Source organism: Canis aureus, chromosome 2, assembly GCF_053574225.1.
Source record: "Canis aureus isolate CA01 chromosome 2, VMU_Caureus_v.1.0, whole genome shotgun sequence".
In the NCBI taxonomy this organism is placed as follows: Eukaryota; Metazoa; Chordata; class Mammalia; order Carnivora; family Canidae; genus Canis; species Canis aureus.
In genome coordinates this window covers 51,647,239-51,660,644 of record NC_135612.1, presented here as the reverse complement: position 1 = coordinate 51,660,644, position 13,406 = coordinate 51,647,239, and the positions used below count along the sequence as shown (strand labels likewise).

The following is a 13,406-nucleotide window of genomic DNA, read 5'->3' as shown; positions in this document are numbered from 1 at the left end:
GTATGAGAGCATTTTATGTTGATGTTAAAGAATCTTTGACATTAAAAAAAGATGTGGAATACTATTCAGTTTTGAAAAACTGTAGTTTAGCATTGAATGTTCATCCTTTGTTCATAGAAATATGTTTTTTTTTGTGTGTGTGTGAATACTTGTGTCAATTCTTAGAGATTAGAGATTACATTAGTTTTCTCTGTTTCCCGTGGCACCTAGCTAAGTGTCTTACATACAACCATTGCTCAATAAAATTTATTGATGATTGGGATTGCACTGATAAACACTTCCTGAAAGCAAGGTATCAGAATTTTAGTTTTTCACATGTAACATGAAGTTGATCCATTAATACTTGGTTTATAAAATCCTTGCCTACTCTGACATTCAAATAGCTTATATGAAAAGATAATTATATTCATGCTAAGGATAAGTCTGGTTGTGAGAAGCAATTTTTTGCAAAGGTAAAGACATCTAGTGATTGTGCCCATGGGGAGAAAGCACATCTTCAAATGTTTTGTTTTTCAAAAGGGGGTGGGGGATGAATCTTTTTTTCAGTTGGTGTAACTCATGGAGTTCCATGTTGCTGACAAGGAGATATGGCTACATGACTATAGTTTTTGCTGTGCCTTTTTCTTTATTGAAGGGAACAAAACACTTTTTTTTTTTCCTTTTGGAAATAGTCATAGATGAAAAGTGGTTGTATTTTCTTTGCTCCCTGAAAGTTGTTTGAAGGAGTCAGTTGCCAGACCAATCAAGAAAGCAAATATAACCTACAGTTTATGATGTAGTTGGAAGAGAAGATTAATATCAACCTGGAAGGACATGATGGGTTATGTAAAGTTTCAACACAAATAAAACTAGAAACCCCAGCAAAAGAGTTTGGAGTCATTCGCCACCACTCTCTGATGTATGGGTCGGTTTTGAAATATGCAGCCTTGACTAAAATACTTAAACTTTTTAATTTAATTCTCAAGAATTCCCAATCCAATTAATCCAAATGGTGTGTGTGTGTGTGAGTGTGTGTGTGTGTGTGTGTGTTTTCTCTCATGTGGACTTTAATATCAGAGAACTCTGAATTAGAATCACAGGCCCACTCACTACAGATATTTACCCTGGGCAACTTCCTGAACCTTTCTTAAGATCAGTGTCTTTATCCATGAGATGGGGGCAACTTTGATTAATTTTTAAATATAATATGAAGTGTATGAGATTCTATATGTTAAGGCTCTAACTTTAGATTAATGACCAGTAAATGGAAGTTTATTCCTATTACCTTCTAAGATCTGAAGAAATAGAGATCCACTGCTCTCTGAGCTTAAAGAGAGGTCTTCCTTTCTGACTCATCAAAGTTACCATGAGGAATTTAAAACACAAATATTATTATGCTCTGCACTGAATTAGTGGATCTGAGATGGAGTCTGGGAATATATACCTCAAAAATCCATCCATCAGATTAAAAAATCACTGTCCTAAAGAACAAGGTTAATGCACTAGTTATATTTTGGATCTTTAGTCTTTAGAGAAGGGTCTGGCACAAAGAGTGTTCAGAGAAAATCTGTTAAATGCATTATAAACAAATCTCCTCTATCACCCATGAGTGATGGCATTGATTCTGGTATTCAGACTGACCATTCAGAAGATGGATCATTGGACTAATCATGGCTGGTTCGATTAGAGAAAAGTACCATTACAAAGCACCCAAAATAAAATTAGTTTGGGTATACCATATAATATGGTACAGAGTAAACATTTTCTCTCTAAAACATAAAAGCCATGACTTAGAGTCTTTCTTCTATTAGGTACTTAAAACGGACTACAGTGCTCAGTGACTATCTCCTATAGGAAGAGTAAGAACCCAGATTAAGGATTGTCATATCATTTTTTGCCATTACTTGCAGAGGAATTGCATATAAGATGTGGGATTGGTTACACAAGGTTATGTTGTTACATTCTCCTCCCATTTCTTTTTCCCATATTGCATGGTACAGAGCTTTGAATAATCAAAATAGTAGTAGTCTGTAGTCATTTCTAGGTTGATGTTCAAAATGGCTAGGTTTAGTAATTCATGGGTTACCAAAATACCTAAGAACACTTGATGACTAAACCTTATACCCAGAAGCTGATCTTTTCTTCCAAAGTGATTTTTAGATATTCTATTCAAGATTTTGTCCTTGTTGGTAGTAAGAAATTTTAAAATAAATAATAAAGTGTTAGAAAAAGAGAGAAAATAGAAATTAATATTTATCAGCTCTCTAGGGGAGAGTTTTTGGGTTTCAGTGAAAGAACAATGAAATAACTCACAAATGTATGACTATATATAAACAAATTAAGTCTAAATTAAAGGGTAAAAAATGAAATGGGAAAAATATTCACAGAATGTATTGCAGAATGAGTGAATATTTTATATATATAAAGGTAATACAAATTGTTATAAAAATGAGACGTCAAATAACTGGGCAAAAAAAGTATCAGTTAATTTATAAAAAAGTTCATCAGGTTAATATGATTATAGGCAAAAATTCAATTTATAAACTAAAAAATACAAAATAAAAGTAAGGTTTTATTTTGTTTTCTCCTATCAAATTTGCAAAACTCAATAAAAAAAAATCCTACCCTCTCAAAGGGGAAAAGGCCTTATATATAATGCTGATGGGAAAGTAAATTTACACAAGCCTTGCAAAGAAAGAAATTTAGTGATATTTGTCAAGATCCATAAAAATGATTTGACCTACTGATCTAATAATTCTACTTTTGGAAAAATAATACTAAAATAATTACAACAAAAACCGGAAATAAATCTCAGATTTGCAAGAGAAGACATTTATTGTTTATACTATACAAATTTGGAAATAAACTAAGAGTTTAAAAATGGATAATGTTAGGTTAAATGTGATTCAGTTATCAAATGAAATACCATGTGGATGTTAAAAATGTATGTAGATAACTTGTAATAATATAAAGTATTATGTTATTATATTACAGGAAAGACAGGATACAAAATCATGTACAGAAGAATGATCACAAACATGATTAAATTTAACATTTTAACCCCCCAAAAATGGGGAAAAAAGATAAGGGTCTTTTCATAGAAGAATTACATCAGTATGGTATCCCATGGGTTGGTTTGTAATTGAGTGGCTTTAATTGCCAATTTTTTTCAATTATATTCCTTTGGCTTTATTTACATTGTTTCTAATGACCACATATAATGAGAAAAATAATAACATACTGAAAAGAATGCCTTCTAGCACTTGTTAACTCTACAGTAGGAATCCATCCTTATACTTTTAGAGGTTTGAGGGATGCACATGGACAATTCACTCTCTGCATGGAATATGTCATAGAGAGCCCAAAAGCCTTAGAAGACTTTCCCATTCAGCTTTATGAGCAAATGAATAAACACATGTTTGGGTTGAGAACAAATGATTATAGTGACATTGGTTAGGAAAAAAATTAGAAGAACATAGAGATGAACACGTACTACCTCTCTAGAGAAAATTCTCTAAGCTTTCAGGCAATGTAAGAAATAAAAAATATTGGGCTATAAAAATAACTGGCAAGGCTTACATGTAAGCAAATATATCCAAATTAAAAGATAAACAATAGGAAAGTAATACAGAGAATGAATGTGAGTCTCCCTAAAGTTTGCTGTTCCTAAAACTATTTTAGCTCTCTTGTCTTTCGGTAGAATTCCTCTGGCAAGGACTGGAATGCAGGCTGAGTTTAATTTACCCTCTCAGAGAACATTTAGAAATTATAACTATTGTTCTCTTCTATAAATTCCCAGTTTGTCTGCTCAGGTGATGAATGAGATTGGCTATTTTCCTCAAAGCCAAACATTGAGGCCATTCTTTGGTAGAAAATTGTTTATTTATTGTATGATTATGGGGTGTACATTTTCCAAATACAATATTAATTTTATATATTCAAAAAAGGAAATTGGAATTTAGTTTAGGAGACACTTGTAAAGCACTTTTGAGGAAGCTTATGAGACCAGGCCTCTAATATTCCTTTACATTAAATCTTTAGGATGGATTAATTATGGGCTAAAGGAAATAGAGCTAAAAAAAAAAAAGACCTTAGGTTATATTTAGTTTAACAGTCCAACCTTTTCTGAAAGGGGTGTACAAGCATTTGATAATGATCAACATGTATCTTTTAGTATATGCACAAAGGAAGAGCAGAAAAAGCATAAGAGTTAATGATTGTACATTTATTTATTTACTAATTGGTCTTACATTTTTTTTAAAAAAAAAGAATAATGTGCTCAATAAATATGTCCCAGACATTACAGGATTCATGTGAATGTAATGCTGGTACAAATCCTGAACCTCTTCATAAGTAGTTTGGTTTTCAGTAATATATTCAAAGAATATTCCTCAGAATATGGCGTATATAACTGTGATGTTGTCTGAAATGATCTCTGGTTGGGATGCCTGAGTGGCTCAGTGGTTGAGCATCTGCCTTCCACTCAGGGCATGAACCCAGGGTCCTGGGATTGAGTCCTGCATTGGGCTCCCCATAGGAAGCCCGCTTCTCCCTTTGCCTCTCCCTCTGCCTGTGTCTCTGCCTCTGTGTCTTTCACGAATAAGTAAATAAAATCTTAAAAAAGATCTCTGGTAGCACTTTTTAATTTTTATACAGTAGTCTCTGATTTAAGATGATTTGACTTAATGATTTTTCAACTTTGTGATGGTGTGTGAGTGACATGGATTCAGTAGAAACATGCTTTATTTTTATCTTTTCCTGGCCTTGTAATAAGCAGTACAATACTTTCTCCTGATGCTACCAATGCCGACAAACCACAACTCAAAATGAGCTGTGCAATCATGAGGGTGAACAACTGATACACTTACAACCATTCTGTACCCATTCAACCATTCTGTTTTTCACTTCCCATACAGTATTCAATAAATGACATGCAGTATTTAATACTTTATTATAAAAGAGGCTTTGTGTAAGATGATTTTGCCCTATTTAGGCTAATATAAGTGTTCTGAGCACATTTAAGATAGGCTAGGTGAAGCTACGGTGTTAGGTGTGTTAAAATGCATTTTCAACTTCCAGTATTTTCACCTTATTATGGGTTTATTGGGATGTAACCCCATCATAAGTGGAGGAAGTTTTGAAGTAAAGTATTTATTTCATGTATGAAATTCTAACTAACACCTCAAACCTTATTTTGTGGATAGTATTGCTTAAAGATATAAAGAAATATTTTAAGTAATTTACATTACAGGTGGTATCATAGACATGATGAAAATTGGAAAGTGGTACAAGAATAACTTAAGTTTAGAAAACGATGAATTAAGAGGTTCCTTGCACGAAGCAATAATAATTCACAGAGGGTAGAGGACTCCTTTTGGAAGTATCTGCTTGCAGGTTTAGAATTTAATTCTATTGGGGTGACTGGGTGATGGGCACTGAGGGGGTCACTTGGCGGGATGAGCACTGTGTGTTATGCTATATGTTGGCAAATTGAACTCCAATAAAAAAATTAAAAAAAAAAGAATTTAATTCTATATTGGCATGAGGCAGCATGTTGATTAAATAGGTTTGAAACATTGGTCATCTTAATGACCAGAGAAAAATCACCCTTGACTCAGCCCCCCACCCATTAGGGAGGTGAACAAAGTCAAAATGTCCATCATATTGGGTTGATAGGACTTGCCATAGAAATGGGACTAAATTCTTTCATGATTCACCCATTAGAATTGACGTATTTTTTTTTGTTTTTGTCCTAGAAATTATAAGTGTGCAATTAAAATATATAAAGGAACCACAGAATCATGGCATTTATTATTATTATTATGACTTCTGTATCCTCAAACATTTTAGACTGCTTTATAGTTATCCCATTAATCTTCCTAGAAATCCTGAAAAGGTGGGCAGATGTATATATTGCTGATACTCTGCAAGGAGAGCTGGAGGGACTCATGAGTCATTATTCATGCAGGTTGTGAGTATAGAGGAGGAAAGCAACATCCACATTTTCCAATTGGCTCTGCATATCTAGATCAGTGTCACTAATGCCGAATCAACCAAAGCCATGCTGTCACTGAAGTCAGGATAGAGGGATTGGTCGAGATGATGTGTCAGAGAAACAGCCAAACATCCTGACATGCTGTGTTTGTTTGTTTGTTTGTTTGTTTGTTTGTTTGTTTTTTAGACTTCAGAGAAGTCCTTTAGGGTGCACTGTGGCTCCAATGACAAATTTTAAAGATTATTATACAATGATTTGCAGAATTTTTAGGGCTTTGGTTGTTTAAATAACTATGTAAACACCAAGTAGACTCTTAAGCATTGAGTGGAATGAAGTTTTGATAGGCATTATGATTGAAAGTTAATTTTTTCCTTTGAGTTTCAACAGTTGTCATAAATGTGCATAAATGATGACTGGGTCATAGAGGATTCTAGGGTAGTTAATATTTCATAGCCATGAGGTATTCCTTCCAGAAATATTTATTGAAAACTTTCTCTGCCTTATGACTCACTATGCTGCTATTATTGTGGCTTTTGTGAAAACACTTTGTCTTTGTGTTCATATTGACTGTTAAATAGACCCCATTAAAAATATGGCAGCTTGTTTGGGAGATTTATTTACTACTTTCATTTAATTGCCTTACCTACAGTTTGTGATGCCTCACATTCAATGGTAGAAATTATAAGAAATTACAAACAGTCTAAATTTAGCTTATGAAACTAACATATGTTCTGTTTTTCAACTGTCTTGTAATCAATTCTTTTATTTATGAACAGTATAAATGAAATTCATAACTACTTATTTTTTTTAATCTTTGCCATTCTTTTTCTTGGGAACATAATTCCATAATGGTTGAATTAAAATTTAGATGTCTTAAGAGAGGACTTTCATCCTGGGTCTAACCCCAGTCAATTAATTTTTTTTTTCAGGAGAGGCAAAGAACTCCCATTGTTCTCGAACTCAGAGACAGAAAGTCTAAGGTCCATTGCTGTAACTACATATCATATCTGGCTCATCACAACCACCTGTTATCGCCATCACAGTTCAATGTAATTCCCACTTATGTTCATTAAGCTCTATCAGGAGTAAGATGTCTTGCTAGATTTTTTTAAAAGGTTTATTCATCCGAGAGAGAGAGAGATGGAAAAGAGGGGCAGAGGGAGGGAATCTTCAAGCAGACTCTCCACTGAGTGCAGAGGCACACGCAGGGCTCAATTTCACCACTGTGAGATCACAACCTGAACCAAAACCAAGAGTTGGATGTTCAACAAACTGAGTCACTCTGGCACCCCACTAGATTTTGTTTAATGGGAGTAGAGTTTGGAAAGTACCATATACATCTTGAAGACATAGTCTCCTCCTTCTCAGAGCTCATGATTTATCAAAGTAGATATTCATTTATTCATTAAGACATTCATGAATTTTTTAAAATTGTGCATCTATTATGTGCCTGCACTAAGCAATATTTTTAAATTTTTGTTTTGCTTTTGTCAAGCTATGATTTTTCTTTTCCCTTGATCCCCAGACATAAACCTCAGGAAAGTAAGACATAAATACCAATAACTAAATTATAGGGTCTTTCTGGATAAATGCTATTACAGGGCTTGGATGTGTTATGACATTATAGAGAAGAGAAAGGTAATTTCTAGCTCGGGAAAGAAGAAAAAAAATCCATGAGCCTTTTGGCATTTGAATTAAGGCTTGGAGGATGAATAGAGTATTAAAAGCAAAAGTAAAAGAAAAAAATAAAAATAAAACAAATGCAAAAGTAGAGATACGAGTGAGAAACCAGAGGTGGGGAGTGGGCAGAATGAGGCTACTGGAGGTAATAGAGGCAGAAATAGAGGAAAGGCAGGATAATTTATTCAAACTCTCATAGGCTTGAAAACTGGACCTTTTTTTCCATAGGAAGAGACTAAATGGCAAGATCAATGTTTTTGTCCCCAGAGATGTTAGATAAGTCTTCCCCCACTTCTGATCCTCTTTTCTCCTTCACCTGCCTTAAGTTCACTTACATTAAAATCCATTGGAGAAATATGAACTTTTGCATTTTGATTCTACAATGAGAGTGCTTTGGCATGGCTGTTCTTTAGAGCACTGCATCCAGCTAAGTTTATTGCAGAGGTGAAATGATCAAAGTATTAACTACTGCAGTATCTAACCATCCCACTCCTTGCTGTCAAAAGCGATTAATGTGGATTACATATATCTGAAAGAATTTCTTTCATTTCAAACCTTGGAGCATCTCCAGCGAGGATTAGGTAGGAAAATGAATGGTATCATTTGCATAATTTAGGAAAATATGAATAATAATTTGTATTTGGAAAAGCTTGCTCAGACTCTTCCCAATACATTGGTGCCATATGGCTTATCAGCTGAGTGGAACCAGGAAGTAAGAATTCCGTATGATACAGTAGTCTTAGGAGCAAAAGACTCCATTGTCATGTTGCATGTGCTTTGATGCAAGACAGAAAAAAAATAAATCAAAGCTACCAGTTTTAGATTCAGTCTTTATGGCTGTGTAATGGATTGAAAAAGTATAGTCTTTCAGTCTCCAGGGATATACATAAAACTTAGATAGTACTCCTGCTAGGGATATGCACTGAAGATAAAAATGAGGGGAACAGGTTAAACTTAGGAATTTAAAGATTTGAGTGGGGCAAAGGAAAGTACTTGCTTCAAGCCACTCTTTTCTGAGTAGGCCCAGAAGCATCATTCAGACAGAAGATGGGAATAAACTAGTGCAAGGTCGATGGAAGCCCTGCCTCTTCTAACATAATGGTCTTATGGAGCCAGGATAGAACAATGACCTGTTATTACTAAAACCACTTGGCTTGACTATTTTCACCTTTCCTGGGAAATGTGTTCACAATTGCCTTTCACAATTTTAACCAATAAGCAGTGCCAATGATGGAGTCACTTCTGATGGGAGTTCATCAGAATGGACTATGTATTTGGACCTGAATCCAAATGATTCCTGATTTACTACTTGTAAAGAAGCTTCTCAGGCTGACTTCTCCTTGTTGGATTTCTGAGCACTGTTGGAAATAAAGACAATTGTTTCCTAGATTAATCCCATTGTTTTGCTTTGTGGGAATTTTCAAGTTCCAGGGACTGGAGTGGTGAAATATAGTTGGAATTAGCAAGAGACAATCTTGTAGAACATCGCCAATGACAGGAGCTATGGTGTAGAAGTAGAAGCTTCAGAAGTGAAATCGGGAATGAGAATTCAGTGAGTTCAATGAAAGAGACGTGCCTTTGCTGTCTTCAGCCTCATTATCAACATGGTGGCTCACAGTGACAGATTCTTAGGAGTCTCAGATAGGAAAATATATTAATTTTATATTCAGCAAATGAAAAAAAGAAAGTGGGTGAGCATTCTCAGGTAATCTTAATTTGGTTGGGCACATTGATTGTTGGTTGGATATTGATCAATGCTAATAATGCTGATAACACAACATAGTCTTTTTCTTAATAGCTTACAATCTAAATAAGAGATAAGATTTATCCCTGAATAAATAGCGAACAACTTTTAAAAGTATCTATGTGGGGGATCCCTGGGTGGCGCAGCGGTTTGGCGCCTGCCTTTGGCCCAGGGCGCGATCCTGGAGACCCGGGATCGAATCCCACATCGGGCTCCCGGTGCATGGAGCCTGCTTCTCCCTCGGCCTGTGTCTCTGCCTCTCTCTCTCTCTCTCTGTGACTATCATAAAAAAATTGAAAAAAAAAAAAAAAAACTAAAAAAAAAAAAAAAGTATCTATGTGTATTCTTGCTATATGGACATAAAAATATGTATAATAGAGATACTATTTTAACAATAGCTACATTTGCTAGAGCAGTCTTATCAAATAGACTGTATTCTTTTTGCAGCAAATGCTTCTGTATTTTTATCTTTTATGTTGCTGGCTATATCTTTAGCTTCCTGGTTCCATCCCTCAGACCCTTAGACCTCTGGACCCAAGTTTCTACCACAACCCACCCTCTCAAATTTTTCTGTTTTGCCTTTTGGAGATTTCCACTTATAAGTTGAACAAATGTCTTTGCATCATCATTTCTTACAAGCACATTCGTTTATTTTGTTGTCTTCACTGAATCCTGTTTTTCTCAGAGGTTACAGTTCTGGGTGGCCCACTTAAGCATACAAGTTCATTTTCCCAAGACTCAAATATGTCAAGAACAGAAAGTGGCCCACTTCTAGACTTCCCATGCCAATTCTACACCAGTATGTCTCCAACCCCCTGAGAGAACCCTTAGTCCCCTGAGATCCCTTGCATCTAGCTATTGTCCTCATCTCCCCATTGTTCCTGTCATCTGGTGACCTCCTCTTTAGTCCTCTAAATCAGTTATACTTTGAAAACTTACAGCCTTTCTCTCCACTGCATATTGCCATCATCTGGGGTGGGGGGGTCCTAGTAGGTATGTCAATGTCCCAGTTGCCACCCGTGCCTGTCTTGGTTTCTTGACTTCATTCTACTTACGTCACCAATCTCCATGAGGTCACCCTGGACCTTTATATTAGCTCAAACCATTCTAACCCTTCTATATGCAATGCCAATCTTCTATTTGCTGACCATACTCAGTGGCTCTGCCTGCCATTGGTTGGTTTCTTCTGATTCTTTTTTCCCCTTGTTTGCATGCCCGCTATAGATAAGGATTTTTCTTCCCGTATGCTCTTACTTCATTTCCAAGCCAATCATATTAAAGTCAGATTCAGCAACAGTTGTTAATTGATTATATGAGTTTGGTCTGTGCATTTCACTTTTCAAGTCTTTGGTCCTTTGTCTCAAAATTCTCTAATTGACTTTTATAAGTCCCATAACTCAGTGGCAATCAGCAACCATCATAGGCAAGAAGCAATGTCTTAGCATTGCTTCATAAAGAGCTATAGGCATACTATTAATTGTTTTTTATTTCTGTAAAAAGGTGACTTAATGCCATTGATTTTGAACAGGATGTTTATTTATGTGGATTTCACTAGAATGGGCCTCAGTAATTTTTCAGAAATCTAGCAATAGAAATCTATGTGCTGAGGAGCCCTGGATCATTCATGGTAGCAAAACCAATGAGGGTTTTGAAAGTCTTTGAATAATGGCACAAGAAGAAGAAATAGAGCCCCAAGTCTCCAGGAAATGGTTTAAGGATAGAGCCTCAAAGTGATTTTTAAAATATTTCTTTTCAGCAGAGCCTTTTTATCTGACCTCATTAAAATGTCTCAGCATTGTTTATTCAACATACCTTTTAATCAAAAGTCTCTGCTAGATTTTTTCCCAAGATTCATTTGTGATCCATATGAGCAAACATTGTGGAGGGTTATAATGAGGAGAAATATAGGAGAATTATAGCAGCTTTCTTTTCTTTTTTGAACAGTAAATATTTTAGTAATCCATATCCATCTCTTAAAATTGGCTTATCTTTGAATCATAGCTTTAGATAAAAATCACTGCACATGTCTGAAAATCAAAACGATTGGAAGGACACAGAGTTATATTTCTTAGCATTGCTGTTTACTTCTCATGTAAAACTATAGGAAAGAATAGGCAAAAATACCATTCCTCAAGACTGGTTTTATCATTTGGTAAGAAAATAGTTAATAGTTCTTGCAGAGTGTTTTAATCTTCTTTATTGCATATTCAATAAATATGGGAAAGATCAGATAAAGTCATTCAAGTAGAATGTTTTCATTTCATAGACGAGAAAATGGAGGCCCAGAGAAGTTAAAATAATGAGTACTTTAAAGTTGTTTATAATCATTTTAGTGTTGGTTTTATTTTATTTCACTGATGTCTCATCTCCTGGATAAACATCATCTCAATCTTCAAAAAATATTTATTGCCGAGATTATCATGACCACACTTAGAGATATATCACAATTACGTCAGGAAGTACAAACAGAATTTACATTAACCTGATATTAATCATTGATATTGTTTGGCTTCAAGAATTACTGGGGAATATGAAAGGTGGAAAAGCTCAAGAGCTGATTTCTTTAACATTCCCCATGTATTTGTTTGGACATTAAATATGTTAGAATTGTACCTTCCAATGTCTCCTATCCCATGTGCTCTTTTAGAACCTTATCACTTCCCCATCAATAGGTAAACCCCTAGGTTGCCTAGGTGGCAAGGTTGGTTGAATATCTTAAACTTGGCTTTGGCTCAAGTTGTGAGATCAAGCCCTATGAGATCAAGCTCTGCATTCAACGCAGTCTGCTTAAGACTTTCTCTCCCTCTCCTTTTGCCCCCTCCACCTTCTCTCTCTGTGTCTCTCTCTCTCTGTCTCTCTCTCTCTCTCATAAAAAGAAGTGAACACCCATCCTCCCTTGACTCTGAGTGCACTGTTTCAAACAATACAATATGCTAGATTCTTGCTAGCAGCCCAAATATAATGAGACCAAAAGTAGCCCACATGGGCAGACCATGCAGAGAGGTCCTAGAGCTACATCCTGCAGCTGCTCTACCTTCTTGCTCTTTCAAATCCAGTTACAGATTGTTTGCAATTGCAGGAGAGAGCCCAGGTAAGAACATCCAGCCAAGTGCTTCTGAATCTCTGATCCATACAAACGGAGATATGATAAAAATAATTGTGCTTATTTTAAGCCACTGAGTTTTGGGGTGATTTATCATGCAATAGTAGCAATTGAAACAGAAATTTTCTCCCATAAGACTATTCCCTTAACAGTCATAAGAGCCACTTAGAAGGTGGAGATTAGGCAGTATAGTTTTTATTCTCAGAAGGTTAATATGAGGCATCAGATCCTGAGTCAGCTCATGTACGTTGCTGCTGATCTATTGACTCACCTTATTGGTGTGGAGAAGCACCTAGCATTCCAGTGACTCCAGCTTTCACTAAATCTCCTGTTTCAGATTTTCCAATTCCTGGGCCAAGTGTGCCTACAACTCCAGGGCCAAGGGTGCTGGCTTCTCTTGCATATCACCCTCACAATCCAGGTTTTAGGTGCTGGGAGAAAGATGTGGGTTCCAGTTCATCTTTGTCCTTATCCACACCCATCATGGATGTGGTCTGCCTGACCTCTGTTGACTTAGACTCAATTACAAACTCCTCCACCAACTACCATATGGCTTCAGGTCCAATCCCTATAACAATTGCTTATTCTACATCACTGCTCTGCTTTTATGATCAAATCCTCACTGGTGCAAAGGTGCTCAGTAGGGTGTTGATGTGCTTAAGGCATGGGGCTCCTTTCCTTGGAGATGGGTCTGAGTACTGAGGTGACATGAACAGTCTTAATTTAGTCTTTGTTGGGGCTTATCAACATTTCCAAGAAAAACCACTCGTCTTGGGAATCTGCAGTTGCTGCAGCAGGGATGTTGGTGCCTGCAATGACGATGGACAAGCTGGAAGTGAGCCTGGAATTTTGGAAGCACTCATGCAGAGATACATGTGAATTTTGTAAATGCCTACACTGTAGAA

The 13,406-nt window shown here is 35.9% G+C and overlaps 1 long non-coding RNA gene across 1 annotated transcript in view; it reads right to left on the bottom strand.

Moving 5' to 3' along the window:
• The window catches only part of LOC144290699 (uncharacterized), a 70,676-nt gene extending 57,662 nt beyond the window's left edge, over positions 1-13,014 (bottom strand). The window contains exon 1 of the long non-coding RNA XR_013358268.1: positions 12,773-13,014. This is a non-coding gene — a long non-coding RNA (uncharacterized LOC144290699). The remainder of the gene's footprint in view (positions 1-12,772) is intronic.
• Between the last annotated feature and the right edge of the window lie 392 nt (positions 13,015-13,406).